Source organism: Cajanus cajan, chromosome 1, assembly GCF_000230855.2.
Source record: "Cajanus cajan strain Asha chromosome 1, NIPB_CcT2T_4, whole genome shotgun sequence".
In the NCBI taxonomy this organism is placed as follows: domain Eukaryota; kingdom Viridiplantae; phylum Streptophyta; class Magnoliopsida; order Fabales; family Fabaceae; genus Cajanus; species Cajanus cajan.
The window spans coordinates 35,291,340-35,297,218 of record NC_138517.1 but is presented as its reverse complement, the minus strand read 5'-3'; positions in this window follow the sequence as shown (position 1 = coordinate 35,297,218).

Below are 5,879 nucleotides of genomic sequence, written 5' to 3'. Positions count from 1 at the left end.
ATCAATTGCTCTAAATCATCATATTCAAAATTGGATGCTTCTACAATTTCACTTGGTGAAATGGTTCAGGCAAAGTCCTTTGGCCATCTTAAGTCTGGTTCCACCAATAAGGTAGCCATGCTTAAAGGTTCAACCTCAATTGCACTTGACTTAGTAGATGATCGGGTAATGTCATTGGTTGTTCCAGTAGTCGATGTAGGGGATGTTGATTGGACTTGTGGGGTGGCTTTAGTAGTTTGGTTCGCAATAACAGACGCTCCTATTTGTATTGGACACAAACTTTCTTCTACAAAAGACTTTCTAATCTAAGTAGGACAAAAATTCTTACCAACAACAAACACTTTGGTTTGGGTTGGTCGAAGACTCTTGTCGATAATAGGCACTCTTGTTTGTGTTGAACAAAGACTCTCTAAGAGTGATGAGGATGGATACACAACTACTACTGCAATGTTAGTAGATAATTGAAGGGCTTCCTGAAGCATTCTATCGTTTTCAATGGCTAGCTCAGCCTATTTCTATGCTTCTTATTGAGAAAGGTTCTTGGCGTGTTTCAAGTAATAACTTCCCCCACACTTTGTCTTGTGCTTAGGTAGTCCACAAACAAGACAATGCTTCTTTGTTTATTGTGGTAGAGGAGCTTTAGATGAAGGATCTAGTGGGTTAGTTGGCTAAGGGCAAGTGAGATGAAAGGAGAGGGGCTTATCATCTAAATCAAATGATGAGTCATGGATGATAAAATTTGGTGAGATGGAAGGGCTTTTGTTTTTGGTGATGGAGAAGGTATAGGTGTTTGGGCTGTTTGGGTTAGTGGAGGGCCACAAAAAGAACGTTTGTCAATAGTGGGTTTCTTGAGTAGGGACTCAAAACCTTGTTTAGTCTTCACTTCACCTTCCTTCCTTTTCAGTCTAGGAAAAAAGTGAGCAATTCTCATAAACTTGAGGGTGGTGAATAGGGATGGGAATAGGCTAGGCCTTAAATGGGGACCTATGGTCTGGTCTCTTTAAAGTTTGGCCTAGCTTGACCTATTTAATAAAAAGGCAAAGTTTAGACTTTTAAAAAAATCTATTTATATAAAAAAAATCAAGCTTAAGCTTATAAAAAAGTTTGTTAGGCCTAATAGATCAACTTATTTATTTATATAATTTAATAAAAAAATTAATATATATTATTAAAAATATAATAAACAAATAAATTATAAATCAAAAATAAATTATCAATATTTAAAATATTTTTTATACAATTATTTTTTTCATTATAGATTTATAAGTTTATGACCTGTGCATGAAGTACATTAATATATATGGTTACACATGAATTGTTTCTTCAATAGAAAATGATTCATTTTTTCTCCTATATTTCTTTTAAAATTTAAATTTTAAAAATATTGAGTAAATTATGTTTTAAAAATAATTTTGTTGATTTTTAAAAATTATGTTTATTGACCTAATTAATATTAATAATTTAAATAGGTTTTTAAAAAGGTTAATATGTCAGGCTAGGCTTTAAAAAGGATACGCTAGACCTATAAAAAAATTCTATGATAAATAATAGGTCAAGTTTATACTTTAATTTTGCTAAACATGTTTAACCTATATATTCAAAGTCTGGCCTGACCTATTCTCAAGTGGTGAGATCGATCTCTATCACCTTTTTTCCTTGCTCAAAGTTGTTGGTATCGACATTGACAAACTTAATGACTTTTGTGAAGAGCATCCATAGGGAATGAATGTCCTATTGCTCCATTCTTGATCTCTCTAGCCGAGATAGGTCTTCTAGTGGTTGAATGTTAGACTGGGTAGATTCACAACAACTCCAAGACAGAGATGATAGAGGTAGAATCTATGAACATCAAAAACATTATTCCTGGAGCTAGACTGATGGATAAACGTGTTGAACAAAAAATTATGCAACAACCTACACAAAGACTTCGTGTTTGTTGCATGGATGAAATTCTTCAACTTCACCTTGTCAAATGGACATTTCGAGGGATAGAGCATGACATCCACAATTTCCTTGGTAATGACTTGCTCCCAATCATTAGAGTAGGTCATCTTGTCCCCCTTGCATCTCAAAAGGTTAGTGATCAAATTTAGAGTGATCTTAACCTCCAAGCCATTGACCAGTCCAACAATGACATTATCGTTGGCCACTACAGATGCCCAAAAACATGAATAAGGTGCAAGATACCAGTTGTACCATAGTTATGTAAAGTTGGACCACCCTACCTTATCAAGGTAATGCTAGATAGGAAATCCATTATCCATCGATTGGGTTAGGTCTACATATTTTCTAGTGAGGAAGGAAGGCTCTAGGTATTCCCCGGACCTTGCTTCTGCGAGTGGGTTGTGGTTTGGGTGTCATTTCTATGAGAAGTTGAGAAGAGGTTAAGAGAGAAAGTCTTAAGGTTCTTTAAGAGAGGAGAGTGTATGTGAGAGTGGTTAAGTGTTTTAGAGTAATGGGGAAAAGTTGGTTTTGTTATTTGAAAATGTGGTTGGTAAGATGAAAAAACATGATAGAAGATATGACAGATCATTCAATTTTGATTCAACAACATCTCTCATTGTCTCACTATTCCATGCATGATTTATTAATCCCTTTTTTATAATCATTGAAAAATATTAAATGTGAGAGATACCTTTTCATATGAAAGACGATACATTTAAGTAAATATATTAATAAAATAATATACGACAAATTAATAAGTAAGACATTAGACTCTTCTTGGCCTTCTTCTTGCTGGTCTAGCACTTTCTGAGTGTTGGACATTCAACCTTCATATGTTCATGCTTCTTACACTCATAACAAATAACCTCTTTACTTTCTTCTTGGAAAGGTCTTTTGAACTTAGCATTCTTTTTGTAGAAGCTCCTAAGTCTTCCTTTTCTTTGAGCATGTTCTTAAACTTCTTGGACATGAGAGATATCTCATCATCCATGGAGTTTTCAAAACTTTGGTCTGAATTATTATGCTTAGACTCAATCTTTAAATATTTGCCCTTATCCTTCTTCTTGATGGTTTCACTAGTCCTTAAAGTTATAAAATCATTAGCTTTCAGATGATCCTTATTATTTAGATGAACTTTATGAACTCTCATGACTCCTAAGAGTTCATCTAGTGTAATAGTTTTAAGGTCACAAGCTTTTGACATAGTGGTGGCTTTAATTTCCCAAATCTTTGAAAGACTATCCAAGATCTTGAAATTGTTTTAAGTTTTGGAGAACTCAGTTCCCATGGATTTTAGCCCATTGAGAATAGTTTGAAATATTTTAAACATCTCATAAATGACTTCATTCTCCTTTATAGATAACAACTCATAGTATCTCTAAAGAGTAGTAATTCATTTGAGTCTAACATCTTCAATACTCTCATGAGTTACCTTAATGACTTCCCACATTTGTTTAGCAGTTTTGCAGCTATAGAACTTGTACTCCATTCTTGACAAAGAACAAACTAAGGTGTATCTTGCCTTTAACAAAAATGATTAAATATAATCTAAGTGAAAGATTTACAATAACAATAACATCAAACAAAAAGGAGACAAGAAGATCGCCTAACTTACAAGAAAGACTTGCGTTTGTGTTGGATTAAATAAAAATAAAGTACATACAATTTCTTTTGGCTTGTGGGGGAGAAAAATATACTCTTGAGAATCAAAATCAAACTTTGAGAGTAATGAAAATGTTTATGAGGGGACGAGAGAAAAGAGAGTTTGGATACGGGGAAGAGTGGGGTTTCTTGGTGGTAAATAAAATGAATGGAAATGAGAGTTCTTTAAATCTTAAACTCGTTTTAACCACTACTAAACATTCTCAAAATATCTCATTCTCTTTGGGTCAAAATAACTCAAAACTAAATAACTAAGTGATTCCCCAAGATAATTAGAGATATTCAGGAATTAAAAAGATTGGCTCAAAGAAACTTTCTCAACTTATAAACTTGAATACTACTGAGAATTGGATAAAGTATCATTATTTTAAATGAATGGTTCTTAACAAAACAAATCAATTCTAGAGACTTAACTAAATTAACAAATATTAGTCATAATTAATTTCAGGAATTTTCTGATTATTTACCCACTTTAACAGTGAATTCCTACTCTATTAATTCGTAATACAGTTTTGATTTCAGTAGAATCTTCTGTCAAGACTTACATAAAAATCACTGAATATTCATTTATTACATTTTCCAAGAAATAAAATTTAAATTTCTCTTGTAATTCATTAAAATAACTTAAAACAAGAGTTGGTAAAATAATCGGTGTTATAACCTTTGTTTCATTAACAAGATTAAGCATGACTATAAAATCTGAACTCACGGATACATGTCCAACTCAAACCCGACTTTAATGGTAGAAAACCTACTTTGATCAAAGTTTAGGTTTGGATTGTTTTTTTAAACATGGAGAATCGGATTGTAATACCTCGACACGCCACGTGCCCGTCCCACTGGATTTTGTTTTATTATAAGTTTGTTTCTTTCTCTCTCTCTCTCTCTGTGTTAGATTTAATACTTTATAATAATTAAAAATGATATACTCCAATAATTAAATAATTTAAATTATAACAATAGTAAAATAACAGATTTTAAAATATGCATTTAACTTAAAAATATAATTTAATGCTCAAGTTTTTATTTTTAAATTGTTTTATTTATTAGTTTTTATATATTATTTGAATTAATATATAATTAATAGATTAATATCTAACTTAAAATTTAAAATATAAATAAATTAAAATTATAAAAAAATGACATTTACCACATTTTTACTCAAACCCGACAAAGATGGAGATAAATTCTAAAAATACGAACTTGTTTCTTTTAAGCCCGAATTAGAACTTGCTCTATCTTTTATTAAGATTAGAAGAGCAAGACATGCACCCCCACTTATTAAAACTTGTTATACTTCATTTCTCATATTAAAACTAATAGACTGGTAAAAAGTCCCGAAAATCGTTGTATTATAATTTTTTAAAAAAAGCTTGAACAAATATATCTTCTGCGATGATTTAAAAATGTTTAGGAGTTATTAGAAAAGTAATGAAACTACTAAGGATAAAATGTAATTTTCGAAAAATACCGGTTCCATTTCTGAATGATTTTGCATATATGTATGTAGTGTGTTGGTAGATTAAATTAAATAATGCCGGAAAAATCATCTATAGTTAAACATGAGCGAAAAGACTAACCAGTTTTAATATTGGCAATAATCTTGTCGGGCGTAGATAAAGAGTACAGTTTTTTGTGCCTCATAATAGCTACAAAAGCCCGTCCACGGGGAATAACAGATTCTCAGATTATTTATATCTATGTTTCAACTTTTTGGGGTTACTCTTTTTTCTTTTTGCCGTATTCCGTTTCATTTTCAACTGTGCTGAAGCCGAAAACGGGAAAACATTTTCTTTCGTTTCTCGGGTTTTTACTTACATAATTACAAAAATGTCACATTGTTTTTAATGTTTTTTATTTAAAAAAATTAATACAAAAAGGAAAAAAAAAAACATTCTCAGTATTTCGTATATAAATCTTTGAAAACAGGAAACAAATTAAAAACAATGACATTTTTTAATTGAGATAAAAATGAAAATACAGGTACACGAATCCTAAAATTCTGTAGTGATAATGGGCTACGAATGACGCCTTACATTTGACATAAGAATAAAGTTTTTCTTTGCTTTTTTATTTGAATTAATCACCTATACAGTACCGGTATAAAAAAAATTTACATTAACCAATCAGATCTTTTAAATTATTTTATTTTATTATTTCATTAAATAAACAACTAACATGGTACTATTAAAAGATCTGATTGGTTGCCAGTGTAAAAAAACTTTACACTGATAGTGTATTGATGATTAACTCTTTATTTTGGCACCACAAAA